This window comes from Rhinoderma darwinii, chromosome 5 (genome assembly GCF_050947455.1).
Source record: "Rhinoderma darwinii isolate aRhiDar2 chromosome 5, aRhiDar2.hap1, whole genome shotgun sequence".
Lineage (NCBI taxonomy): Eukaryota > Metazoa > Chordata > Amphibia > Anura > Rhinodermatidae > Rhinoderma > Rhinoderma darwinii.
In genome coordinates, this window is record NC_134691.1 from 231,438,927 (window position 1) to 231,466,691 (window position 27,765).

The following is a 27,765-nucleotide window of genomic DNA, read 5'->3' on the forward strand; positions in this document are numbered from 1 at the left end:
GGCAGTTTTTAAATTTTTACGGCTCACCTGACAAAAATGAGAGAGCAGAGATGCTAGAAATTTTACCTCTTTTTATTAATACAACTGAGCCTTTTATCCTCGCAGGTGATTTTAACTGTATCCTGAGGGGGGAACGCCGGCTTACCAGTACTACAAGTAGGAATTACGATAAGACCTCTGGACTGCTCAAAGATATTGTAAATGATTTTAAATTAACTGATGTGTACAAAGAATGTAATAGGAGCAGTCCAGAGGAAGCCGGCGTTACCTGGAGCAACGCCACCTGTAGCTCCAGGATAGATTTTATTTTTTGTAATGAGAATGTACTGCCTTTTAATTGTGAAGTTTTAACTAATGTTTTTTCAGATCACAAGCTTTTAACATTTTATGTAAAGCGTGATTTTAATAAACCGGTGTGTAAGAAGTCCTGGAAGTTAAAATGTTTCCCTTTTAGATGATCCACAGGTTTTTACTGATTTTATTGAATTTTACAAAAAATGCAGGCGGGGGAGAGACATGCGTACTCCCATCAGTGCTTGGTGGGAGAAAATGAAAAAAAGAATAAAGGAATTTTTTATTAAAAAGAGCGTGGCGAAAGCCAGAGAAAAACATGCTTTTTTTAAAATTCTCAGCACCCGTCTGCAGACCCTGTACAAGATGAGAGATAATGAAATTGACGTTAAAACTGACATCACTAACTTAAAAAAAGAAATAGCCCAGTGCCTGGAGCAGAAAGGCAAAGAAATCATTTTCCGTTCCAAAATTCAGCATGTGGAGGAGAATGAGACCTGCTCCAGGTACTTTTTAAAAAAAATTAACAATAAAAAGGCTATTATTAAAAATATTGAAGGTGTGTCAGATGTACAGGGTATTTTAAGTAAAGTTCATGAGTTTTATGCTGACCTTTTTAGTGTTAAAACTGTGGATCATAATTTTATGCGTGACTCACTGAAGGAGATTACTACTGTTTTAGACCCTGTCTCCCAGAATTTTTTATTACAGGAGCTGACGGAGCAGGAGGTTTTAGAAACGGTAAAGAGTTTTAAAGCCGGAAAAGTTCCCGGACCGGACGGTATACCCAGTGAGTTTTATGTCAAATTTTATGACATTTTAAAAGAGGATCTTTTTAGCCTTTTTTATGAAGTTTTTAATTCCAAGATGCTGCCTAAGTCCTGGCGGAAGGGTGAGGTCTCCCTGCTACATAACAAAGGTGACATCGCAGTTTTGAAGAACTGGAGACCAATAACCCTTCTGAATAGCGACTATAAAATAATGGCAAAAGTGTGCGCAAATAGATTAAAAGCCATAATACCCCACATTGTACACTCTAACCAGGTGTGTGGGGTGCCAGGCCGCAGCATCTGGGATAATCTTAACCTGATAAAAGACGTAATTGAGGACACGAGGTCTAGAAGAGGTAAATTAGCCATTTTATCTATAGACTTCGAGAAGGCGTTCGACCGTGTCTCTCATTTTTATCTTTTTAAGGTTTTAGAGCGTATGGGTATACCTGAAGGATTTTTATTATCACTTAAAGCCTTTTATAAAGATTGCACAAGCAAAATTTTAGTGAATGGTTTTAAGACACAGGACGTGATTTTAAACTCTGGGGTGAAGCAGGGGTGTCCCTTGTCCCCACTGCTTTTTATTTGCGCATTAGAGCCTCTACTGTGTAAAATTCGCCGCGATAAGTGTATCCGTGGAGTCCCCCTGCCCGGGGGAGGCGGCGTAGAGGCCAAAGCAGTGGGGTACATGGATGATGTGGCGGTTTTATGTAGGGACGCCCTGTCGCTTCAGAGAACCCTTAGGCAAATCGAGTTTTATTGCTGTGCTTCCGGTTTTAAAGTAAACTTCAGCAAGAGTCATATTTTAAACATAGGAAGCATGGCTCTTAGAGATATACCGGTTCCTGTGTCTGATAATATTAAAATTTTAGGTGTCTCCTTCAGTGAGTACGACAATGGTTTTATCAGTTGGGACATGGTGGCGCAGAAGGTAAATCAAAAAATATGCATGTGGAACATGAGGAAGCTTACCATGGAGGGAAAAATTTTAATAATTAAAATGATAATTTTACCTTTGCTTTTATACTTAAGCATGGTTTTCCCTCCTCCCACGGTTTTATTAAGAAAAATTACTAAAGCTTGTTTTACCTTCTTTTGGAGTTCCAGAATGGAGAAACTTAAACGTGAGACGGTAATGAAAATCAAACCAAAGGGTGGCAAAGACTTTCCAGATTTTAATAGGTTTCTTTTAATCAAGTACTTTTGTTTCTGTCTTAATTCTCTTTTTAAACAACATCATTGGTCTTATTTTCTACGTTTTAATACTGGGTTTTTTATGCGAAGGATGGGGTGGTTTGAAATTGTTTTAACCTCACCTTATGCTTTTAATCTACCAGCAAATTACGTGATTTTAGAGAAAATAGTGGCCTTGTTTAATTTTAAAGGGAAAAATTTTAATGACATGATAAACAGTAAGAAACTTATAAAAGACATAAGAGGAAATGAAGTCGTCACTAATATTGAAAATTTTAATAATGAACGCTGTGCTTTTATCTTCAAAATGGTTAATGTGTTTTATCTTTTTAATACACAGATGGACCTGGCCTGGAGCTGCGTTCATCAATGTCTTCCATGCCGGGCATTCCAATTCAGGAGAGGATTCGCGAGGTCTGCCATCTGTCCGAGGGAAGGCTGCCAGGCTGAGGAGACCGTGCGTCATATTTTTTGGACTTGCGATTTTACTAAACATATTTGGATAAAGATATTCCCTCTAATGAAGAAGATGGCAGACCTAAAGGACTTGAGTTACGAAATGATTTTATATGGACTCTTTGGATGTCCAACCGCGAACCAAAAGACTATTGCATGGAAGACGATGAACTGCGTAAAAGAAGCTCTGTGGAAGGCCAGGAACATCCTGATTTTTAAGCACGATGTTTTATCTGTTGACGATGTTTTAGGTCTTTGTTTTAGCGAGATGTACATTTATTATTTATTAGATAAAAAAAGAAATGCCACCCTTTCAAATAAATGGTTTGTAAAAGAATGGAACTCCAATATATAAGAATTTGCCACCATGTCCCCTTTTATGTGTTCTTATGTAAATTGATTTTATTACTGTAATTCATTGTAAAAAGCTGTAATTTATTGTAAATGTTTTTTGAATTTTAAGTAATAAATCATTGACACCCCCGCGAGGGGGTAGCCAACTTAAAAAAAAAAAAAAAAAAAAAATCTGTTCTTATCAGTTTAATATCTGATACGTCCCCTATCTGGGGACCATATATTAAATGGATTTTTAGAACAGGGAGATGGAAATAGAGCTTGCTCTGTCCACTCCACGCATTGACCTGGTATTGCAGTATTTCCAGGACCGGTGCACCCTTTCCTTATGTGTTGACTAAAATCAGATTCCAAAAGTGTTTTTTGTGTTTGCCATTGTTTCTGTCTTTCTGAAGGGATCTCCCCTTTTAATCCCATTATTTCAACACCTGTTGGACAATGCATGAGTGATAATGAGCTAATTGATTAAATGCAATTAATGAATACATTGCCACCTCTTGTTTTGTGTCGTCTGTGTGTCTGTGTTTCCGGCATTTCACATTGGAACAGCTCATTCACCTTCCTTGTCTTCTCTCCGCCCTCCCTTTTAGGTAAGTTAAAGAGCTGCACCTGAGCCAGCCACTGATTGATGCAGCACCACAGTCAAATAGTGGAGTGGAGTAGGGGAACAGCAAACAGCCATTAAAGCCGCCCGCCCGCCCGCCCGCCCGCCACAATGGACCTACCTGTGTACACTAGATGGATGTGATGGAATGTACTGTCGTCCCTACATTTCAAGAAGGAGTAAGAATTGCAGTTGCAACAAAGCCTTGCTTGCCTACAAAGAGAGCAGCAATTTGGATTTGTTACTATGTTACCTAGAAGAATAACAAACTGTGCAAGGATGGAGGTTGTAGGAGCAAGGAGAAGTTGTCTGTAAAGTTGGTGGATGCTTATTTTCCATTTTGCAGTCCCTTGTCTCCCTCTTGTGGCCTCCTGGAGGCAACTAGCTGTGCAAAAAAAGACAGCCTGGCGGCCGGCTGTTGCAGTGTTGCCCTCTCAGGCAACACTGAGTGACTGACTGAGCCGCACCGTCTTATATAAAGTTCAGACGGAACTTTGCACGTGTCATAGTGGAGCCCTGAAGAGCCAGAGCCAGCTTTCTGACATCATAATGGGGCCTCAGAGATAAAAGCCTGGGCCCAGGCAGTGTTGGTCAGTGCTGCTCAGCAGGCAGCACTGGACTGGACTGGATTACAGCTGATACAAGGTGTGAAGGAACAAGGGGTGGCTGTGGGCATGCACTTGCTGCCGCTGCCAGTGTTTATCTGCATGGCAGCAGGGCATTTGGGCGTTGCCAGGAAGGCGTTTTTATGTAGATTCCTCCTCTTTCAGCACTGCATTGTGGTGCAAGCAAAAGAAGCAAATCCTGTCTGGCTTCCTCTCCGGCCTTTATTCACCTCCCGTGTAGCTGTGAGTGTGTGAGCCTGCAGGGCCCCATGGAATTGCCTAGAAGTAGGCTGAATCGCTGCAAGGGCTGAACAGCAGTATCGGGCAGGCTCGGGCAACGCGCGGCCCGTTCGGGTTATCGCTTCTCGGCCTTCTGGCTGAGATCAAGTGTAGTTCTGATTACTTGTAGTCAGTGCTGCCTGGTCTTGGTTAGGAGGTGCTCAGGTACCCTCTCTCTCGGCCTCGGGGGATCGTCCAGGTTCGCCTGGACTTCACCCCCGTGCTGCTATTTGGGAGAGAGGCTTAGTCCTGAGCAACGGGTTGCGATCCATATACCCCCGTGTAGGTTTCGGCCGAAAAGGGGAGTTGCGCCTAACGTTGCGCCTACTACGGAGTAGCGTAACAATACCTTACTCACCATGGACGAGGATCCATGTGAGATACCGGCTTATGCCCGGATTAAAAACACGATTCGTGTAGTTCTATCGGAGGAGAAGGCGACGACCTGCGGCTTAAAATTTGTGGTGGAGACCGTACTTGTTGGTATCTTCAACATCCAGAAGCGAGAAATTTTGGCGGTGCAGGATTACCCAAGAAGGAGGACATACGATGTTACTTTCATACAGAATGGAGTATTCAGAGATCTGCTGGCGGCTTATACGGTAAAAAATGACCCGAGACTGGACGGTGTTGATTTTTATGAGCACGTTATGGACATCACTAAAATGATAGTTATAAAGATGTACTGCCCTTTTGCCGACTTAAAAGAAGTGATGTCCTTTTTATTCCCTTATTTTAAAACTGTGAAATGTATTGGCAAAGTCATGAATGAGGTTGGTGTATGGACCTCAAAGTGGAGATTCAATGTAACATGTTATAAAGATGCCAATTTTACAGGAGGGATAATGTTGCCGCCAGCACGTTTTAAAATAGGTGATATGGCCGGAGACTTTTATTTTTCAGGGATGCCTCCATTCTGTAGGAAGTGCCAAAAGTACGGTCACACCAAGGAGTCTTGCGACAGCACCTGTAGGAACTGCGGCAGCTCTGAGCACGAGACCAAAACTTGCCCTCTGGGGAAAAGGTGCCGTTTTTGCAGCCGAGTTGGTCACCTCTATGCTACTTGTCCCCACAGATCTAAAGAGTTGGAACAACCCGAGGACCGGCCAAGGCGTCCCGAGCGGCCCGCAGGCCAGATCACCCCTGTACAAGGAGAGGAACCCCAAGGAGGCGAGCAAGACGATATGGATACCTCCAGCAGACCCCCCCAAACAGGTGACCCTAAAGAGCAGAGGCGACAAAAACGCAGAGCCAGTGATCAGCGGACGAAAGAGCCCCCCCAGGAGACTGGGGCACAGGGTAGTTCGGATGAAGCTGATCCTACTGGCCTGCAAGAGATGCTGGGTCAGCCTGTACCTGAGGCAGAGGTCCCGGGCGGAGCGGCAGCGCTCACTAAGAGACGTAGGGCGTACTCGGAGGTGGCAGCGGGGGTGCCGATGGGAGTACCTGCCAGGTTGAAGGCAGGGAAACCAGTTGACGTGCCCCCGGAAGCGACAGCTAAAGGTCCCCCCCCTTCTAGACAGTTGGGGGATATAGGGACAGCTGCCTCCGAGGTAAGCGTGGTCCCTGAGACGTCCGGAAGCGCGATTCCTGCCCCTATAGAAGGGGAGGGCGCTGCCAAAGATTGCCAAATCTTACCCGTTGAGTCCGTCTGGGACCCATTTTCAAGAAGCGCCTTAGGTATGGGGGGTCAGCTGAGTGATGGGTCTTCCTCTCAAACCTCATCGATGCGCACATTTGACTCGAGGAAAGATGATGATGAGAGCTCGAGTGGGGTGTCTGGCGACGCGGAGGACTGCTGAGGCCTCCTCGGGTAAGATAAAAATAGACTGTCTCTCTCCCTTTTCCTCATGGCTGAGTTATGTGGTCTTTCCTTTAATGTAAGAAGCGTGCACTCACAGACAAGAAGAGCTGCCCTTTTTAACTACCTTTCTGTTTTTACCGCCTCAGTGTTTTTCCTACAGGAATGCTGCATACCTCACCGCATGAATTATAAAAAATATGAGGAAGACTGGAGACTCGGACCTTCAGTGTGGTCCGGGTCTAATGAATCAAGAGCCGCAGGTGTCGCCATTTTATTCAAAGGGAACGTTTTAATTGATCGTTTTTATGAAATTTTACCAGGCAGAATTTTAATGGTCAAAGCTTTTATAAACGGTGTTAGATGGCAGTTTTTAAACTTTTATGGTTCTACAGACAAGAAGGAAAGAGCAAAAATGCTAGAAATTTTACCCCTTTTTATCAATGATTCAGAACCACTTATTTTAGCTGGTGATTTTAATTGTATTTTAAAGGGGGAACGCCGGTTCTCTAATTCAGTAAGTCGAAATTATGATAAAACCCCGTCTATTTTAAAAGATATTACAGTGGATTTTAAACTTACTGATGTTTTTAAAAAATGCAATAGGGATCTACCTGAAGAGGACGGCGTCACCTGGAGCAATGTAAACTGCAGCTCCAGGATTGATTTTATTTTTTGCTCTTATCAAATACTGCCTTTTAAATGTGATCTTAATTCTAACGTGTTTTCTGACCATAAACTTTTATATCTTAAAGTTAATTTGAACGATCAAAGGAGAACTCCGAAGAAAGCCTGGAAATTAAACGTATCCCTTTTAGAGGATCCGCAAATTTTATCCGATTTTATCACCTTTTATAAGGGCTGCAGACGGGTAAGACATCCCAATATGCTAATTGTTTCCTGGTGGGAAAAAATGAAAATAAAGATAAGAGATTTTTTTATTAAAGCTGGGATGAAGAAAGCAAAAGAAAAATTTGAATTTTATGCTAATTTAAATACCCGTCTGCAGACCCAATACAAGTTCAGAGAACAGGGTATGCATGTGGAGAAAGAGATCACCGAAATTAAAAAAGAAATCTCCCAGTGCCTGGAGCAGAGGGGAAAGGAGATAATCTTTCGCTCTAAGGTAAAACATCTTGAAGAAAATGAGACCTGCTCCAGGTACTTCTTCAAGAAAATAAATGATAAGCATACCCTGTTAAATGAGATAGATGGGGAAACAAATACCCAAAACATTTTTAAAAAGGTGCACGGTTTTTATGCGGATCTTTTTAATACAAAACATGTTGATGTTGATTTTATGAACGACTCATTGAAGGAGGTGGATGCTGTTTTAGATCCTGCTTCCCAAGTGTTTTTATTACAGGATATTACGGAACAGGAGATTTTAGAAACTACAAAGAGTTTTAAAACAGGTAAAGTCCCTGGCCCTGACGGTATACCTATAGAATTCTATGTTATATTTTATGGTATTTTAAAAGAGGATCTCCACCCCCTTTTTACCCAAGTTTTTAGAATAAAAGCCCTCCCGGGGTCCTGGAAGAAAGGCGAGGTGTCCCTGCTTTACAAAAAGGGGGACAAAACAGACATTAAAAATTGGAGGCCTATCACTTTGCTAAACTCTGACTACAAAGTAATGGCGAAGATATGTGCGAACAGATTAAAAGCAGTGATAGGCCAGATCATACACTCCAATCAGGTCTGTGGGATACCCGGGAGGAGTATATGGGATAATTTAAACCTTTTAAAAGATGTGATCAGTGACACGAAAGAGAGAGGAGGTAAAATGGCAATTTTATCTATAGATTTCGAGAAAGCCTTCGATAGAGTGTCACATTTTTATCTTTTTAAGGTTTTAGAAAAGATGGGTATACCGGAAGGTTTTTTACAGTCTCTGAAGGCCTTTTATGAAAATTGTACTAGCAAAATTTTAGTAAAGGGTTTTAAGACACAGGATGTCCTTTTAAATTCCGGAGTGAAGCAGGGGTGTCCCTTGTCCCCACTACTTTTTATTTGTGCGATCGAGCCTCTACTCTGCAGGTTAAGAAAGGATAAGCAGATAAGAGGAGTCCCCCTGCCGGGCGGGGGGGGACTAGAGGCTAAAGTGGTGGGGTACATGGACGATGTCGCGGTCCTTTGCAGGGACACCCTGTCATTACAGAAATCCTTTAAACAGATTTACCAATTCTGTTGCTCCTCCGGTTTTTTAGTCAATTTTAATAAAAGTAACATCTTAAATATCGGCAAAATGGTTTTAATGGACATTCCAGTCCCTGTGTCAGAGTCTGTACAAATTTTAGGAGTCTCCTTCAATGAGTCAAATAATGGTTTTACCAGTTGGGACTTGGTGGCACAAAAAGTCAATCAGAAAATTTGCATGTGGAACATGAGAAAGTTAACAATGGAGGGAAAGGTTTTAATTACAAAAATGGTGATTTTACCTATTTTATTATATTTAAGTATGGTATTCCCTCCCCCTGAGATTTTATTGAAAAAAATAATTAAAGCATGTTTCACATTTTTATGGAACTCCAGGATGGAAAAGCTCAGGAGAGAGAAGGTAATATTACCCAAACCAATGGGGGGGAAAGATTTCCCCGATATAAAAGCATTCCTTTTAATAAAATTTTTTACTTTATGTCTTAATGCAGTTTTTAAGGAACATTACTGGTCATATTTTATACGTTTTAACACAGGTTATTTTATGAGGAGGAACGGTTGGTTCTCCACGGTTTTAAGCTCCCCATATGCTTTTAACCTTTCTGGCCAGTATAAAATTTTAGAAAAAATTGTAAACCTTTTTAACTTAAAAGACAAAAATATTAACGAAGTAAAAAATAGTAAAGGAATTTTAAAAAAGATAAAAGAAAATGTTTTAGTAGCTCCCATCAGTAATTTTAATGAACAAAAATGTAAAGAAATATGGAAGATGGTGAGCGCTAAATATCTTTTTAACCCACAGAAAGATCTGGCCTGGAGCTGTGCCCACGAGTGTCTTCCATGCCGGGCATTCCAGCATCGAAGGGGACTGACCAACTCGGCTGCGTGTCCAAGGGGAGGATGTAGAGATGACGAGACAGTCTACCACCTATTCTGGGAATGTTTTTACGCGAAATTGATATGGACAAGAATCCTCCCCTTGGTACAGAAGATTACAGGACTTCGGAGATACACAAGTGATGGCGTTTTATATGGATGCCTGGAATGCCCAACACAGACTCGAAAAATGATGGCATGGAAGATCACCAACTGCGTAAAAGCAGCTCTGTGGGCGGCCAGAAACATTTTATTATTTAAGTGTGAAGTTTTAGCTGTGGAAGATGTTTTAGCCATTTGTCTTAATGAAATGTACAAATATTTTCTTTTAGATAAAAAACTCTCTCCTGTTTTATGTAGAAAATGGTTTTTAAGTGAATGGAGTTCCATAATATGATGCCACCAAGTGCCCTTTTATAAATTGTTTTTATTTGACAATTTGTATTTATCTGTATTAAAAAACCATGATTGTAAATTTATGTAAATTTTTGTTGAAATGTATTGATTTATTGTAAATTTGTTCAAAATTTTAAATAAACGGTTACCTCCTTTGTTGGGGTAGTCAACTCAAAAAATCTGTTCTTATCAGTTTAATATCTGATACGTCCCCTATCTGGGGACCATATATTAAATGGATTTTTAGAACAGGGAGATGGAAATAGAGCTTGCTCTGTCCACTCCACGCATTGACCTGGTATTGCAGTATTTCCAGGACCGGTGCACCCTTTCCTTATGTGTTGACTAAAATCAGATTCCAAAAGTGTTTTTTGTGTTTGCCATTGTTTCTGTCTTTCTGAAGGGATCTCCCCTTTTAATCCCATTATTTCAACACCTGTTGGACGATGCATGAGTGATAATGAGCTAATTGATTAAATGCAATTAATGAATACATTGCCACCTCTTGTTTTGTGTCGTCTGTGTGTCTGTGTTTCCGGCATTTCACATTGGAACAGCTCATTCACCTTCCTTGTCTTCTCTCCGCCCTCCCTTTTAGGTAAGTTAAAGAGCTGCACCTGAGCCAGCCACTGATTGATGCAGCACCACAGTCAAATAGTGGAGTGGAGTAGGGGAACAGCAAACAGCCATTAAAGCCGCCCGCCCGCCCGCCCGCCACAATGGACCTACCTGTGTACACTAGATGGATGTGATGGAATGTACTGTCGTCCCTACATTTCAAGAAGGAGTAAGAATTGCAGTTGCAACAAAGCCTTGCTTGCCTACAAAGAGAGCAGCAATTTGGATTTGTTACTATGTTACCTAGAAGAATAACAAACTGTGCAAGGATGGAGGTTGTAGGAGCAAGGAGAAGTTGTCTGTAAAGTTGGTGGATGCTTATTTTCCATTTTGCAGTCCCTTGTCTCCCTCTTGTGGCCTCCTGGAGGCAACTAGCTGTGCAAAAAAAGACAGCCTGGCGGCCGGCTGTTGCAGTGTTGCCCTCTCAGGCAACACTGAGTGACTGACTGAGCCGCACCGTCTTATATAAAGTTCAGACGGAACTTTGCACGTGTCATAGTGGAGCCCTGAGGAGCCAGAGCCAGCTTTCTGACATCATAATGGGGCCTCAGAGATAAAAGCCTGGGCCCAGGCAGTGTTGGTCAGTGCTGCTCAGCAGGCAGCACTGGACTGGACTGGATTACAGCTGATACAAGGTGTGAAGGAACAAGGGGTGGCTGTGGGCATGCACTTGCTGCCGCTGCCAGTGTTTATCTGCATGGCAGCAGGGCATTTGGGCGTTGCCAGGAAGGCGTTTTTATGTAGATTCCTCCTCTTTCAGCACTGCATTGTGGTGCAAGCAAAAGAAGCAAATCCTGTCTGGTTTCCTCTCCGGCCTTTATTCACCTCCCGTGTAGCTGTGAGTGTGTGAGCCTGCAGGGCCCCATGGAATTGCCTAGAAGTAGGCTGAATCGCTGCAAGGGCTGAACAGCAGTATCGGGCAGGCTCGGGCAACGCGCGGCCCGTTCGGGTTATCGCTTCTCGGCCTTTTGGCTAAGATCAAGTGTAGTATCTGTTCTTATCAGTTTAATATCTGATACGTCCCCTATCTGGGGACCATATATTAAATGGATTTTTAGAACAGGGAGATGGAAATAGAGCTTGCTCTGTCCACTCCACGCATTGACCTGGTATTGCAGTATTTCCAGGACCGGTGCACCCTTTCCTTATGTGTTGACTAAAATCAGATTCCAAAAGTGTTTTTTGTGTTTGCCATTGTTTCTGTCTTTCTGAAGGGATCTCCCCTTTTAATCCCATTATTTCAACACCTGTTGGACAATGCATGAGTGATAATGAGCTAATTGATTAAATGCAATTAATGAATACATTGCCACCTCTTGTTTTGTGTCGTCTGTGTGTCTGTGTTTCCGGCATTTCACATTGGAACAGCTCATTCACCTTCCTTGTCTTCTCTCCGCCCTCCCTTTTAGGTAAGTTAAAGAGCTGCACCTGAGCCAGCCACTGATTGATGCAGCACCACAGTCAAATAGTGGAGTGGAGTAGGGGAACAGCAAACAGCCATTAAAGCCGCCCGCCCGCCCGCCCGCCCGCCACAATGGACCTACCTGTGTACACTAGATGGATGTGATGGAATGTACTGTCGTCCCTACATTTCAAGAAGGAGTAAGAATTGCAGTTGCAACAAAGCCTTGCTTGCCTACAAAGAGAGCAGCAATTTGGATTTGTTACTATGTTACCTAGAAGAATAACAAACTGTGCAAGGATGGAGGTTGTAGGAGCAAGGAGAAGTTGTCTGTAAAGTTGGTGGATGCTTATTTTCCATTTTGCAGTCCCTTGTCTCCCTCTTGTGGCCTCCTGGAGGCAACTAGCTGTGCAAAAAAAGACAGCCTGGCGGCCGGCTGTTGCAGTGTTGCCCTCTCAGGCAACACTGAGTGACTGACTGAGCCGCACCGTCTTATATAAAGTTCAGACGGAACTTTGCACGTGTCATAGTGGAGCCCTGAGGAGCCAGAGCCAGCTTTCTGACATCATAATGGGGCCTCAGAGATAAAAGCCTGGGCCCAGGCAGTGTTGGTCAGTGCTGCTCAGCAGGCAGCACTGGACTGGACTGGATTACAGCTGATACAAGGTGTGAAGGAACAAGGGGTGGCTGTGGGCATGCACTTGCTGCCGCTGCCAGTGTTTATCTGCATGGCAGCAGGGCATTTGGGCGTTGCCAGGAAGGCGTTTTTATGTAGATTCCTCCTCTTTCAGCACTGCATTGTGGTGCAAGCAAAAGAAGCAAATCCTGTCTGGCTTCCTCTCCGGCCTTTATTCACCTCCCGTGTAGCTGTGAGTGTGTGAGCCTGCAGGGCCCCATGGAATTGCCTAGAAGTAGGCTGAATCGCTGCAAGGGCTGAACAGCAGTATCGGGCAGGCTCGGGCAACGCGCGGCCCGTTCGGGTTATCGCTTCTCGGCCTTTTGGCTAAGATCAAGTGTAGTATCTGTTCTTATCAGTTTAATATCTGATACGTCCCCTATCTGGGGACCATATATTAAATGGATTTTTAGAACAGGGAGATGGAAATAGAGCTTGCTCTGTCCACTCCACGCATTGACCTGGTATTGCAGTATTTCCAGGACCGGTGCACCCTTTCCTTATGTGTTGACTAAAATCAGATTCCAAAAGTGTTTTTTGTGTTTGCCATTGTTTCTGTCTTTCTGAAGGGATCTCCCCTTTTAATCCCATTATTTCAACACCTGTTGGACAATGCATGAGTGATAATGAGCTAATTGATTAAATGCAATTAATGAATACATTGCCACCTCTTGTTTTGTGTCGTCTGTGTGTCTGTGTTTCCGGCATTTCACATTGGAACAGCTCATTCACCTTCCTTGTCTTCTCTCCGCCCTCCCTTTTAGGTAAGTTAAAGAGCTGCACCTGAGCCAGCCACTGATTGATGCAGCACCACAGTCAAATAGTGGAGTGGAGTAGGGGAACAGCAAACAGCCATTAAAGCCGCCCGCCCGCCCGCCCGCCACAATGGACCTACCTGTGTACACTAGATGGATGTGATGGAATGTACTGTCGTCCCTACATTTCAAGAAGGAGTAAGAATTGCAGTTGCAACAAAGCCTTGCTTGCCTACAAAGAGAGCAGCAATTTGGATTTGTTACTATGTTACCTAGAAGAATAACAAACTGTGCAAGGATGGAGGTTGTAGGAGCAAGGAGAAGTTGTCTGTAAAGTTGGTGGATGCTTATTTTCCATTTTGCAGTCCCTTGTCTCCCTCTTGTGGCCTCCTGGAGGCAACTAGCTGTGCAAAAAAAGACAGCCTGGTGGCCGGCTGTTGCAGTGTTGCCCTCTCAGGCAACACTGAGTGACTGACTGAGCCGCACCGTCTTATATAAAGTTCAGACGGAACTTTGCACGTGTCATAGTGAAGCCCTGAGGAGCCAGAGCCAGCTTTCTGACATCATAATGGGGCCTCAGAGATAAAAGCCTGGGCCCAGGCAGTGTTGGTCAGTGCTGCTCAGCAGGCAGCACTGGACTGGACTGGATTACAGCTGATACAAGGTGTGAAGGAACAAGGGGTGGCTGTGGGCATGCACTTGCTGCCGCTGCCAGTGTTTATCTGCATGGCAGCAGGGCATTTGGGCGTTGCCAGGAAGGCGTTTTTATGTAGATTCCTCCTCTTTCAGCACTGCATTGTGGTGCAAGCAAAAGAAGCAAATCCTGTCTGGCTTCCTCTCCGGCCTTTATTCACCTCCCGTGTAGCTGTGAGTGTGTGAGCCTGCAGGGCCCCATGGAATTGCCTAGAAGTAGGCTGAATGGCTGCAAGGGCTGAACAGCAGTATCGGGCAGGCTCGGGCAACGCGCGGCCCGTTCGGGTTATCGCTTCTCGGCCTTTTGGCAAGATCAGGTGTAGTATTTCTGCATCTGGTTTTGTTGGGAGGTGTCCGGGGTACCCTGCTCCTTGGCCTTGGGGGATCGTCTCTTTTCACAGAGAGACTTCACCCCCTTGCTGCTATTTGGGGAGTGGGCTTAGCCCCCGGACAACGAGTTGCGATCGCGCCTTACCCAAGAGGTCAACCGGCCTTGAGGCGTTTTTCTAAGAGCGTTCCGAGGGCGTTTATCGGGCTTCGTAGGTGTCTGGGGTACCCTAATCCTTGGCCTTGGGGGAGGGTTCCACTTAATTGTGGAATCTGAGCCCTTGCTGCTATAAGGGACAGGCTTAGCCCCCAGGCACTGAAAATGCCATATACATTTGGATTTGCATCCGGGGACACCCGGTTGCGCCAGTCCGTCCGCATCGAGGTGGAAGAAGGCCATCGCCAGCGGAAGAACCTTCGCTTCATTGTGGAGGTGATTCTGCTGGACTTCCTGGGGCTCAAGCGGGCGGACATCCTGTGTCTCAACGACCAGGAAAGCCGCGGTCGGTACACCGTATCCTTTACGGCCGCGGCATGTTGCGACAACATGCACAAAAGATTGTCTGATGCGGACCAGAGTGAGGAGCGGCTAAATGGACTGAACTTTTTATTCCTCTACGGGGAGGAAGAAGTCCCGCTCGTGATGTGCATGTTCAGTCCATTTGTCTCAGAGTGTGACATTGAAACCTTCCTCAGTCGTTACTGCAGGGAGGTCCGCTTCTCACATAAAATCTTGAACACCCAGAGCTTCTGGAATGGCAAAAGAAAATATTGGGTGAAGTTCCGCCAGGATCCCAATGGCATTGGAGGCTTACATCACCCACCCCAGAACTTTGCCATTGGGAAGAATCGAGGATTCCTATTTTACCCCCAGATGCCAATAGCCTGCCGGAACTGCTTGAGATATGGCCACACCAGAGAACATTGTGACCGGCCCCATGTGGTGCAGTGTAACAGGTGTGGCCAGGTTGGACACGTAGCGGCAAAATGCAGTTCCGAGGTGTTGTGCAATCTGTGCGGCATGACTGGGCATGCTTTTAAAGATTGCCCCCGCAGAGCGAAATCTGGGCCACCCAGACCAGGGCCAGAGCGGCAGTTTGCAACATGTGCAGACGCCGCTGGTAATGCCCCAAAACGAGCATTGACGACTGAGGGGTCCAGGCCAAAGTCCTTCACAGCTCCATCGGGGGGCCCACCGATGTCAGCCTCGAGGGACGGCCATAGGGATTCCACCGGGTCCAGGCAGAGCAGGAGGAATTCTGACTCTGCTGGACATAAGTTGACCGGCACCTCTGCAAACAGGTCCTCTGCTCCGCCTGCAGTGGACCCTGTTGAGGCAGTGGTTAGCGACAGGCGTCGTGGCTCCGTAGGTTCTGCAGTAGGACCTGACGCCTGTCCCAAGAGTGTGGGCATGGAGCGGAGACACTCTGTGTCAGACGAGGGCTCCATTAAGAAAACCCTAAAATATGCTGGATTGGAGCCTCGTTTTGACCATTTCCGGTCAACGGGGGGGTCGGAGCAAAGTTCCTCCACTGCGGTTGTGGAGGGGCTTGCGATGAAGGCTCCCCGTAAGCAGGCAAAGGTTGCCAAGAGTGATGGGACCTCACAGGCCCCTGTGCAGCTGCCCAGGAAGGACATCAGCGATATCTTCAGCCAGGGGCCAGAGATGGGTGAGAGCGACTTCGAGGAGATGGATAGGAGCCATTCTGCAAAGAGACAGCGAGAGGAAGAGGAGTCCGGAGTTCGGAGGAAAGCTGCCTATCGGAGTTCGGATGAGAGCAGTGTGGGGGTTGGAGCCGCCCACGTATCTGGCTCTGACCCTACCAACATCCAAGATTTATTGACCCCTCAAAAAGGGGGTCCAGACTCGCAGCTGATCTCCGAGTACGACTCTTCTGGTTCGGACCCTGACCTCAACTAAGACTATGTTGGTTCCTATCAAAGTCGCCTCACTAAATGTGAGGTCCCTAAAGAGCCCTGTCCGCAGGACTGCTTTATTTTCATTTTTAGAGACTGTGGACTTTGACCTTTGCCTGCTTCAAGAATGTGGAATCCCTAATGACTTGGAATATCAAGATTTAAAGATGGACTGGAAACTAGGCCCCTCAGTCTGGTCTGGTGGAAATGACTGTCGCTCTGCGGGGGTTGGATTGCTCTGCCGAGGTCGTTTTATCTCCATCCAAACAGTGACTGAAATCATGCCCGGCAGAGCTATTTTAATACATTTGCTTTTTAATGGAATTTTAATTCGTGTTTTAAACGTTTATGCCCCTCCTACCAAACAGGAGAGGGCAGAACTATTAGAGATTTTACCATTGTTTTGTGTTGGGTCTACCCCCCTGCTGGTGGGTGGTGATTTTAACTGTGTGCGAGATGGAGAACACCGGCAGGGTGGGGATTTTAATCGAAAAATTGACCGTACTTCTTACCTGCTCAAGAATTTTATTGGTGATTTTAAATTGAAAGATTGCTGGAGGGAACTCTTGCCTGCGGACCCAGGCCCCACCTGGTCCAATGGAAGAGTGAGCTCCAGAATTGATTTTATTTTCACTTCTAATAGTTTTATTCCCAAAAAATGTTTGCTTTTAACAAATATTTTATCTGATCACAAGCTCCTTTCAGTGCACCTGGAGCTAGAGGGAGAGCAAAAAGCTTGTAGGGGTCCCTGGAGACTAAACACCACACTCCTGGAGGACCCCATCATTAAAGAGGAGTTTGTGCGGACCTACCAGTGTTGGCAGTCCCATAGAGCGCCCAGTCAGCCTATGCTACACTGGTGGGAGGGCATTAAACCCAAAATCAGAGCTTTTTTTATTCGAGCAGGTAAGAAGAAAGCAAAAGAGAAAAAACAATGGTTTTATGTTCTTAATAAACGTTTACATGTACTTTTTAAATTGAAGGAGATTGGTATGGATGTTGATGATGATATCTTAAATCTTAAAGCTGAAATAAAATATGCCATAGAAGAGAAAGGGAAACAAATAATTTTTAATTCACATGTAAAGCACCTCGAGGATGGCGAGAAGTGTTCCCGGTTCTTCTTCAAAAAGGTAATGGATAAACGAGATGTCATTTTAAACCTTGAAGGAGAAACCACTATGGTCGGCATTTTAAATTCTGCTTTTAATTTCTACCAATCTCTTTTTAACAAGAAAAATATTGATCCTTCCTTTTTAGAACATGTTCTTAATTCCCTTGATGCCAAGCTAGATATTTTAGACCAGGAAGTTTTATCCCGTAATATTACCTTGGAGGAACTTTTATTTGCTTTTAAAAGTTTTTCTAATGGGAAAGCTCCTGGGGAAGATGGTCTGCCCATCGAATTTTATCATGCTTTTTGGGAAATTTTAAAGAATGACATGTTTTTATTGTATAAGGAAGTTTTTATTACTGAAGAGCTGCCCCCTTCCTGGAGGAGGGGGATTGTGTCCTTAATTTTTAAAAAAGGTGAGAGGGACCAGTTAAAAAACTGGCGCCCTATTACTCTTTTAAACGTTGATTGTAAAATTTTAGCTAAACTAATAACAATCCGTTTTAAACCTTTTATTCATAAATTAATCCATCCAAACCAGGTATGTGGGGTACCTGGGAGGTCAATTACTGAGTCCCTGAATATTTTACGTGACATCATTTGGTATTTTAAAGAAAGGGGTCAAAGCCTTGCTATTTTATCCTTAGATTTCGAGAAGGCTTTTGACCGGGTCTCCCATGAATATCTTTTTATGGTTCTTAAAAAGATGGCTGTTCCTGAAATTATTTTAACACGTATTAAGCTTTTATATCGATCCTGTTTTAGCCAAATTTCTATCAACGGATTTTTAACTAAAGGTGTTCCTCTTTTATCAGGGGTGAAACAGGGGTGCCCGTTGTCTCCGCTCCTTTTTATTTGTGCCATAGAACCTCTGTTCACCCTAATAAGAGATGATAAAGTCATCAGAGGCGTGCCCATACCTGGAGGAAGGGGGAACCAGGTAAAAATCCTAGGCTATATGGATGACGCCACCGTCCTATGCCCAGACGCCGCTTCTATGAGACGGGCATTGAGGAACACCGGCTTTTTTTGTGAAGCCTCTGGTTTTAAATTAAACGTTGATAAGTGTGACTGTTTTTATACTGGTGTATGGGATTCCTCTGTGACACCAGGAGTTAACATGCAGCAGGATCAGATAAAAATTTTAGGAATTGTTTTTAATCAAGAAAACGATGGGAGACCCAATTGGGATTCAGTAATTGCCAAAATGGAAAAAAAGGTTTTAATGTGGAATTTGAGAAATCTCACCATGGAGGGAAAAGTTTTAATAATTAAATCTGTTTTATTACCCATAATGCTTTATGTAGCTATGGTTTTCCCTCCAACAATTTTATATATTAAAAAAGTGACCAGGATCTGTTTTATGTTTTTATGGGGTTCCAAAATGGAAAAACTAAAACGTGATTTTATGTACAGATGTAAGGACAATGGCGGGAGAGATGTTCCTAACCTTTTTAACTTCTTTTACATTAAATACTTTTGCTTCTGTTTTAAAATATATAATTCTGATGGTATTTTTAGCTACTTTTTAAAGTACGCTACGGGCATGATTTTTAAACGATGGTTTCGTGTCCCTTTGAATTCTCCTGTGCTTCTGTGTCCCCCAAAACAATATGCGGTGCTCGAAAAAACTGTCAGGCTCCTAGGTCTCCAAGAATTGGAGCCTGACATATTGGGGGACCAGAAAAAAGTGTCACTCTCCTGTAGGCGGCAGGAGGATACACTGGCAGTTTCAAATTTCTCACAGGCAAGGTCCAAGGTGGTGTGGCGGAACGTTTTCGGGAAATTTATGGCAAATGTGCACAAGGACCTTGCCTGGGCAATCGTTCACCAGTGCCTCCCTACTCGTGAATTCCAGCATAGGCGAGGACTGGTGGCGAGAGCCAAGTGCCCGAGAGACAGGTGTGGTGACGACGAGACGATAATGCACCTGTTTTGGAACTGCCCATATGCACAGGAGGTTTGGAGGAAGGTAGGCCCATTGCTGAAATGGGCCTGCGGTCTTAAAGATCTTAAATTTGAATACGTGTTTTATGGTCTTTTTAACTGCCCAAGTTTTAAACAGCAAATGGTCTGTTGGATCATTTTAAACTGTTTTAAGAATGCCATTTGGAAGGTTAGGAACATTCTGCTTTTTAAACATGATTTTATTGACGTTAAAAATTGTGTGAAATATGCCCTAAGTGAAATGTATATTTATTATCTTAGGGACAAAAAGCAGCTAGGGGTAAAAGAAGCAACATCCATGTGGTGTTTGCAAATGTGGAATACCATAACATTGTAAATAAAAATGGTTTTATTCTTTTATGTCTTTTATGCCCTGTATAAATTTTATCCTGCTATTGTTCTGTACTTTTATTATAACATCTGTATTAATGGTCTTATTATTATTACTTTTGTATTCATTTAAATGTATGAATATTCATGTATTATGCTGTTGATTTTATCTTGTGGTTTCAATTTTAAAAAAAAGTCTGTAAAATATATTATTTTTGCCAATAAAAAACTTTGTTGAAACCTTATCTGTTCTTATCAGTTTAATATCTGATACGTCCCCTATCTGGGGACCATATATTAAATGGATTTTTAGAACAGGGAGATGGAAATAGAGCTTGCTCTGTCCACTCCACGCATTGACCTGGTATTGCAGTATTTCCAGGACCGGTGCACCCTTTCCTTATGTGTTGACTAAAATCAGATTCCAAAAGTGTTTTTTGTGTTTGCCATTGTTTCTGTCTTTCTGAAGGGATCTCCCCTTTTAATCCCATTATTTCAACACCTGTTGGACAATGCATGAGTGATAATGAGCTAATTGATTAAATGCAATTAATGAATACATTGCCACCTCTTGTTTTGTGTCGTCTGTGTGTCTGTGTTTCCGGCATTTCACATTGGAACAGCTCATTCACCTTCCTTGTCTTCTCTCCGCCCTCCCTTTTAGGTAAGTTAAAGAGCTGCACCTGAGCCAGCCACTGATTGATGCAGCACCACAGTCAAATAGTGGAGTGGAGTAGGGGAACAGCAAACAGCCATTAAAGCCGCCCGCCCGCCCGCCACAATGGACCTACCTGTGTACACTAGATGGATGTGATGGAATGTACTGTCGTCCCTACATTTCAAGAAGGAGTAAGAATTGCAGTTGCAACAAAGCCTTGCTTGCCTACAAAGAGAGCAGCAATTTGGATTTGTTACTATGTTACCTAGAAGAATAACAAACTGTGCAAGGATGGAGGTTGTAGGAGCAAGGAGAAGTTGTCTGTAAAGTTGGTGGATGCTTATTTTCCATTTTGCAGTCCCTTGTCTCCCTCTTGTAGCCTCCTGGAGGCAACTAGATGTGCAAAAAAAGACAGCCTGGCGGCCGGCTGTTGCAGTGTTGCCCTCTCAGGCAACACTGAGTGACTGACTGAGCCGCACCGTCTTATATAAAGTTCAGACGGAACTTTGCACGTGTCATAGTGGAGCCCTGAGGAGCCAGAGCCAGCTTTCTGACATCATAATGGGGCCTCAGAGATAAAAGCCTGGGCCCAGGCAGTGTTGGTCAGTGCTGCTCAGCAGGCAGCACTGGACTGGACTGGATTACAGCTGATACAAGGTGTGAAGGAACAAGGGGTGGCTGTGGGCATGCACTTGCTGCCGCTGCCAGTGTTTATCTGCATGGCAGCAGGGCATTTGGGCGTTGCCAGGAAGGCGTTTTTATGTAGATTCCTCCTCTTTCAGCACTGCATTGTGGTGCAAGCAAAAGAAGCAAATCCTGTCTGGCTTCCTCTCCGGCCTTTATTCACCTCCCGTGTAGCTGTGAGTGTGTGAGCCTGCAGGGCCCCATGGAATTGCCTAGAAGTAGGCTGAATGGCTGCAAGGGCTGAACAGCAGTATCGGGCAGGCTCGGGCAACGCGCGGCCCGTTCGGGTTATCGCTTCTCGGCCTTTTGGCTAAGATCAAGTGTAGTATCTGTTCTTATCAGTTTAATATCTGATACGTCCCCTATCTGGGGACCATATATTAAATGGATTTTTAGAACAGGGAGATGGAAATAGAGCTTGCTCTGTCCACTCCACGCATTGACCTGGTATTGCAGTATTTCCAGGACCGGTGCACCCTTTCCTTATGTGTTGACTAAAATCAGATTCCAAAAGTGTTTTTTGTGTTTGCCATTGTTTCTGTCTTTCTGAAGGGATCTCCCCTTTTAATCCCATTATTTCAACACCTGTTGGACAATGCATGAGTGATAATGAGCTAATTGATTAAATGCAATTAATGAATACATTGCCACCTCTTGTTTTGTGTCGTCTGTGTGTCTGTGTTTCCGGCATTTCACATTGGAACAGCTCATTCACCTTCCTTGTCTTCTCTCCGCCCTCCCTTTTAGGTAAGTTAAAGAGCTGCACCTGAGCCAGCCACTGATTGATGCAGCACCACAGTCAAATAGTGGAGTGGAGTAGGGGAACAGCAAACAGCCATTAAAGCCGCCCGCCCGCCCGCCACAATGGACCTACCTGTGTACACTAGATGGATGTGATGGAATGTACTGTCGTCCCTACATTTCAAGAAGGAGTAAGAATTGCAGTTGCAACAAAGCCTTGCTTGCCTACAAAGAGAGCAGCAATTTGGATTTGTTACTATGTTACCTAGAAGAATAACAAACTGTGCAAGGATGGAGGTTGTAGGAGCAAGGAGAAGTTGTCTGTAAAGTTGGTGGATGCTTATTTTCCATTTTGCAGTCCCTTGTCTCCCTCTTGTGGCCTCCTGGAGGCAACTAGCTGTGCAAAAAAAGACAGCCTGGCGGCCGGCTGTTGCAGTGTTGCCCTCTCAGGCAACACTGAGTGACTGACTGAGCCGCACCGTCTTATATAAAGTTCAGACGGAACTTTGCACGTGTCATAGTGGAGCCCTGAGGAGCCAGAGCCAGCTTTCTGACATCATAATGGGGCCTCAGAGATAAAAGCCTGGGCCCAGGCAGTGTTGGTCAGTGCTGCTCAGCAGGCAGCACTGGACTGGACTGGATTACAGCTGATACAAGGTGTGAAGGAACAAGGGGTGGCTGTGGGCATGCACTTGCTGCCGCTGCCAGTGTTTATCTGCATGGCAGCAGGGCATTTGGGCGTTGCCAGGAAGGCGTTTTTATGTAGATTCCTCCTCTTTCAGCACTGCATTGTGGTGCAAGCAAAAGAAGCAAATCCTGTCTGGCTTCCTCTCCGGCCTTTATTCACCTCCCGTGTAGCTGTGAGTGTGTGAGCCTGCAGGGCCCCATGGAATTGCCTAGAAGTAGGCTGAATGGCTGCAAGGGCTGAACAGCAGTATCGGGCAGGCTCGGGCAACGCGCGGCCCGTTCGGGTTATCGCTTCTCGGCCTTTTGGCTAAGATCAAGTGTAGTATCTGTTCTTATCAGTTTAATATCTGATACGTCCCCTATCTGGGGACCATATATTAAATGGATTTTTAGAACAGGGAGATGGAAATAGAGCTTGCTCTGTCCACTCCACGCATTGACCTGGTATTGCAGTATTTCCAGGACCGGTGCACCCTTTCCTTATGTGTTGACTAAAATCAGATTCCAAAAGTGTTTTTTGTGTTTGCCATTGTTTCTGTCTTTCTGAAGGGTTCTCCCCTTTTAATCCCATTATTTCAACACCTGTTGGACAATGCATGAGTGATAATGAGCTAATTGATTAAATGCAATTAATGAATACATTGCCACCTCTTGTTTTGTGTCGTCTGTGTGTCTGTGTTTCCGGCATTTCACATTGGAACAGCTCATTCACCTTCCTTGTCTTCTCTCCGCCCTCCCTTTTAGGTAAGTTAAAGAGCTGCACCTGAGCCAGCCACTGATTGATGCAGCACCACAGTCAAATAGTGGAGTGGAGTAGGGGAACAGCAAACAGCCATTAAAGCCGCCCGCCCGCCCGCCACAATGGACCTACCTGTGTACACTAGATGGATGTGATGGAATGTACTGTCGTCCCTACATTTCAAGAAGGAGTAAGAATTGCAGTTGCAACAAAGCCTTGCTTGCCTACAAAGAGAGCAGCAATTTGGATTTGTTACTATGTTACCTAGAAGAATAACAAACTGTGCAAGGATGGAGGTTGTAGGAGCAAGGAGAAGTTGTCTGTAAAGTTGGTGGATGCTTATTTTCCATTTTGCAGTCCCTTGTCTCCCTCTTGTGGCCTCCTGGAGGCAACTAGCTGTGCAAAAAAAGACAGCCTGGCGGCCGGCTGTTGCAGTGTTGCCCTCTCAGGCAACACTGAGTGACTGACTGAGCCGCACCGTCTTATATAAAGTTCAGACGGAACTTTGCACGTGTCATAGTGGAGCCCTGAGGAGCCAGAGCCAGCTTTCTGACATCATAATGGGGCCTCAGAGATAAAAGCCTGGGCCCAGGCAGTGTTGGTCAGTGCTGCTCAGCAGGCAGCACTGGACTGGACTGGATTACAGCTGATACAAGGTGTGAAGGAACAAGGGGTGGCTGTGGGCATGCACTTGCTGCCGCTGCCAGTGTTTATCTGCATGGCAGCAGGGCATTTGGGCGTTGCCAGGAAGGCGTTTTTATGTAGATTCCTCCTCTTTCAGCACTGCATTGTGGTGCAAGCAAAAGAAGCAAATCCTGTCTGGCTTCCTCTCCGGCCTTTATTCACCTCCCGTGTAGCTGTGAGTGTGTGAGCCTGCAGGGCCCCATGGAATTGCCTAGAAGTAGGCTGAATGGCTGCAAGGGCTGAACAGCAGTATCGGGCAGGCTCGGGCATCGCGCGGCCCGTTCGGGTTATCGCTTCTCGGCCTTTTGGCTAAGATCAAGTGTAGTATCTGTTCTTATCAGTTTAATATCTGATACGTCCCCTATCTGGGGACCATATATTAAATGGATTTTTAGAACAGGGAGATGGAAATAGAGCTTGCTCTGTCCACTCCACGCATTGACCTGGTATTGCAGTATTTCCAGGACCGGTGCACCCTTTCCTTATGTGTTGACTAAAATCAGATTCCAAAAGTGTTTTTTGTGTTTGCCATTGTTTCTGTCTTTCTGAAGGGATCTCCCCTTTTAATCCCATTATTTCAACACCTGTTGGACAATGCATGAGTGATAATGAGCTAATTGATTAAATGCAATTAATGAATACATTGCCACCTCTTGTTTTGTGTCGTCTGTGTGTCTGTGTTTCCGGCATTTCACATTGGAACAGCTCATTCACCTTCCTTGTCTTCTCTCCGCCCTCCCTTTTAGGTAAGTTAAAGAGCTGCACCTGAGCCAGCCACTGATTGATGCAGCACCACAGTCAAATAGTGGAGTGGAGTAGGGGAACAGCAAAGAGCCATTAAAGCCGCCCGCCCGCCCGCCCGCCACAATGGACCTACCTGTGTACACTAGATGGATGTGATGGAATGTACTGACGTCCCTACATTTCAAGAAGGAGTAAGAATTGCAGTTGCAACAAAGCCTTGCTTGCCTACAAAGAGAGCAGCAATTTGGATTTGTTACTATGTTACCTAGAAGAATAACAAACTGTGCAAGGATGGAGGTTGTAGGAGCAAGGAGAAGTTGTCTGTAAAGTTGGTGGATGCTTATTTTCCATTTTGCAGTCCCTTGTCTCCCTCTTGTGGCCTCCTGGAGGCAACTAGCTGTGCAAAAAAAGACAGCCTGGCGGCCGGCTGTTGCAGTGTTGCCCTCTCAGGCAACACTGAGTGACTGACTGAGCCGCACCGTCTTATATAAAGTTCAGACGGAACTTTGCACGTGTCATAGTGGAGCCCTGAGGAGCCAGAGCCAGCTTTCTGACATCATAATGGGGCCTCAGAGATAAAAGCCTGGGCCCAGGCAGTGTTGGTCAGTGCTGCTCAGCAGGCAGCACTGGACTGGACTGGATTACAGCTGATACAAGGTGTGAAGGAACAAGGGGTGGCTGTGGGCATGCACTTGCTGCCGCTGCCAGTGTTTATCTGCATGGCAGCAGGGCATTTGGGCGTTGCCAGGAAGGCGTTTTTATGTAGATTCCTCCTCTTTCAGCACTGCATTGTGGTGCAAGCAAAAGAAGCAAATCCTGTCTGGCTTCCTCTCCGGCCTTTATTCACCTCCCGTGTAGCTGTGAGTGTGTGAGCCTGCAGGGCCCCATGGAATTGCCTAGAAGTAGGCTGAATCGCTGCAAGGGCTGAACAGCAGTATCGGGCAGGCTCGGGCAACGCGCGGCCCGTTCGGGTTATCGCTTCTCGGCCTTTTGGCTAAGATCAAGTGTAGTATCTGTTCTTATCAGTTTAATATCTGATACGTCCCCTATCTGGGGACCATATATTAAATGGATTTTTAGAACAGGGAGATGGAAATAGAGCTTGCTCTGTCCACTCCACGCATTGACCTGGTATTGCAGTATTTCCAGGACCGGTGCACCCTTTCCTTATGTGTTGACTAAAATCAGATTCCAAAAGTGTTTTTTGTGTTTGCCATTGTTTCTGTCTTTCTGAAGGGATCTCCCCTTTTAATCCCATTATTTCAACACCTGTTGGACAATGCATGAGTGATAATGAGCTAATTGATTAAATGCAATTAATGAATACATTGCCACCTCTTGTTTTGTGTCGTCTGTGTGTCTGTGTTTCCGGCATTTCACATTGGAACAGCTCATTCACCTTCCTTGTCTTCTCTCCGCCCTCCCTTTTAGGTAAGTTAAAGAGCTGCACCTGAGCCAGCCACTGATTGATGCAGCACCACAGTCAAATAGTGGAGTGGAGTAGGGGAACAGCAAACAGCCATTAAAGCCGCCCGCCACAATGGACCTACCTGTGTACACTAGATGGATGTGATGGAATGTACTGTCGTCCCTACATTTCAAGAAGGAGTAAGAATTGCAGTTGCAACAAAGCCTTGCTTGCCTACAAAGAGAGCAGCAATTTGGATTTGTTACTATGTTACCTAGAAGAATAACAAACTGTGCAAGGATGGAGGTTGTAGGAGCAAGGAGAAGTTGTCTGTAAAGTTGGTGGATGCTTATTTTCCATTTTGCAGTCCCTTGTCTCCCTCTTGTGGCCTCCTGGAGGCAACTAGCTGTGCAAAAAAAGACAGCCTGGCGGCCGGCTGTTGCAGTGTTGCCCTCTCAGGCAACACTGAGTGACTGACTGAGCCGCACCGTCTTATATAAAGTTCAGATGGAACTTTGCACGTGTCATAGTGGAGCCCTGAGGAGCCAGAGCCAGCTTTCTGACATCATAATGGGGCCTCAGAGATAAAAGCCTGGGCCCAGGCAGTGTTGGTCAGTGCTGCTCAGCAGGCAGCACTGGACTGGACTGGATTACAGCTGATACAAGGTGTGAAGGAACAAGGGGTGGCTGTGGGCATGCACTTGCTGCCGCTGCCAGTGTTTATCTGCATGGCAGCAGGGCATTTGGGCGTTGCCAGGAAGGCGTTTTTATGTAGATTCCTCCTCTTTCAGCACTGCATTGTGGTGCAAGCAAAAGAAGCAAATCCTGTCTGGCTTCCTCTCCGGCCTTTATTCACCTCCCGTGTAGCTGTGAGTGTGTGAGCCTGCAGGGCCCCATGGAATTGCCTAGAAGTAGGCTGAATGGCTGCAAGGGCTGAACAGCAGTATCGGGCAGGCTCGGGCAACGCGCGGCCCGTTCGGGTTATCGCTTCTCGGCCTTTTGGCTAAGATCAAGTGTAGTATCTGTTCTTATCAGTTTAATATCTGATACGTCCCCTATCTGGGGACCATATATTAAATGGATTTTTAGAACAGGGAGATGGAAATAGAGCTTGCTCTGTCCACTCCACGCATTGACCTGGTATTGCAGTATTTCCAGGACCGGTGCACCCTTTCCTTATGTGTTGACTAAAATCAGATTCCAAAAGTGTTTTTTGTGTTTGCCATTGTTTCTGTCTTTCTGAAGGGATCTCCCCTTTTAATCCCATTATTTCAACACCTGTTGGACAATGCATGAGTGATAATGAGCTAATTGATTAAATGCAATTAATGAATACATTGCCACCTCTTGTTTTGTGTCGTCTGTGTGTCTGTGTTTCCGGCATTTCACATTGGAACAGCTCATTCACCTTCCTTGTCTTCTCTCCGCCCTCCCTTTTAGGTAAGTTAAAGAGCTGCACCTGAGCCAGCCACTGATTGATGCAGCACCACAGTCAAATAGTGGAGTGGAGTAGGGGAACAGCAAAGAGCCATTAAAGCCGCCCGCCCGCCCGCCCGCCCGCCACAATGGACCTACCTGTGTACACTAGATGGATGTGATGGAATGTACTGTCGTCCCTACATTTCAAGAAGGAGTAAGAATTGCAGTTGCAACAAAGCCTTGCTTGCCTACAAAGAGAGCAGCAATTTGGATTTGTTACTATGTTACCTAGAAGAATAACAAACTGTGCAAGGATGGAGGTTGTAGGAGCAAGGAGAAGTTGTCTGTAAAGTTGGTGGATGCTTATTTTCCATTTTGCAGTCCCTTGTCTCCCTCTTGTGGCCTCCTGGAGGCAACTAGCTGTGCAAAAAAA

General features: G+C 45.1%; 10 non-coding genes across 10 annotated transcripts; all 10 read left to right on the forward strand.

Moving 5' to 3' along the window:
* Window positions 1-3,210: 3,210 nt before the first annotated feature.
* On the forward strand, window positions 3,211-3,392 carry LOC142654143 (U2 spliceosomal RNA). Its single transcript, XR_012848895.1, has one exon. It is a non-coding gene; the product is annotated as a U2 spliceosomal RNA (small nuclear RNA).
* Window positions 3,393-9,934: 6,542 nt separating this feature from the next.
* On the forward strand, window positions 9,935-10,121 carry LOC142653782 (U2 spliceosomal RNA). Its single transcript, XR_012848656.1, has one exon. It is a non-coding gene; the product is annotated as a U2 spliceosomal RNA (small nuclear RNA).
* Window positions 10,122-11,359: 1,238 nt separating this feature from the next.
* LOC142653295 (U2 spliceosomal RNA) lies at window positions 11,360-11,550 on the forward strand. The gene has a single exon (XR_012848232.1). It is a non-coding gene; the product is annotated as a U2 spliceosomal RNA (small nuclear RNA).
* Window positions 11,551-12,792: 1,242 nt separating this feature from the next.
* On the forward strand, window positions 12,793-12,983 carry LOC142653296 (U2 spliceosomal RNA). The gene has a single exon (XR_012848233.1). It is a non-coding gene; the product is annotated as a U2 spliceosomal RNA (small nuclear RNA).
* A 6,791-nt stretch (window positions 12,984-19,774) lies between these two features.
* LOC142653921 (U2 spliceosomal RNA) lies at window positions 19,775-19,966 on the forward strand. Its single transcript, XR_012848768.1, has one exon. It is a non-coding gene; the product is annotated as a U2 spliceosomal RNA (small nuclear RNA).
* Window positions 19,967-21,200: 1,234 nt separating this feature from the next.
* On the forward strand, window positions 21,201-21,391 carry LOC142653297 (U2 spliceosomal RNA). The gene has a single exon (XR_012848234.1). It is a non-coding gene; the product is annotated as a U2 spliceosomal RNA (small nuclear RNA).
* Window positions 21,392-22,625: 1,234 nt separating this feature from the next.
* Window positions 22,626-22,816, forward strand: LOC142653298 (U2 spliceosomal RNA). Its single transcript, XR_012848235.1, has one exon. It is a non-coding gene; the product is annotated as a U2 spliceosomal RNA (small nuclear RNA).
* Window positions 22,817-24,050: 1,234 nt separating this feature from the next.
* On the forward strand, window positions 24,051-24,241 carry LOC142653300 (U2 spliceosomal RNA). The gene has a single exon (XR_012848236.1). It is a non-coding gene; the product is annotated as a U2 spliceosomal RNA (small nuclear RNA).
* Window positions 24,242-25,479: 1,238 nt separating this feature from the next.
* Window positions 25,480-25,670, forward strand: LOC142653302 (U2 spliceosomal RNA). Its single transcript, XR_012848238.1, has one exon. It is a non-coding gene; the product is annotated as a U2 spliceosomal RNA (small nuclear RNA).
* Window positions 25,671-26,896: 1,226 nt separating this feature from the next.
* On the forward strand, window positions 26,897-27,087 carry LOC142653303 (U2 spliceosomal RNA). The gene has a single exon (XR_012848239.1). It is a non-coding gene; the product is annotated as a U2 spliceosomal RNA (small nuclear RNA).
* Window positions 27,088-27,765: the final 678 nt, after the last annotated feature.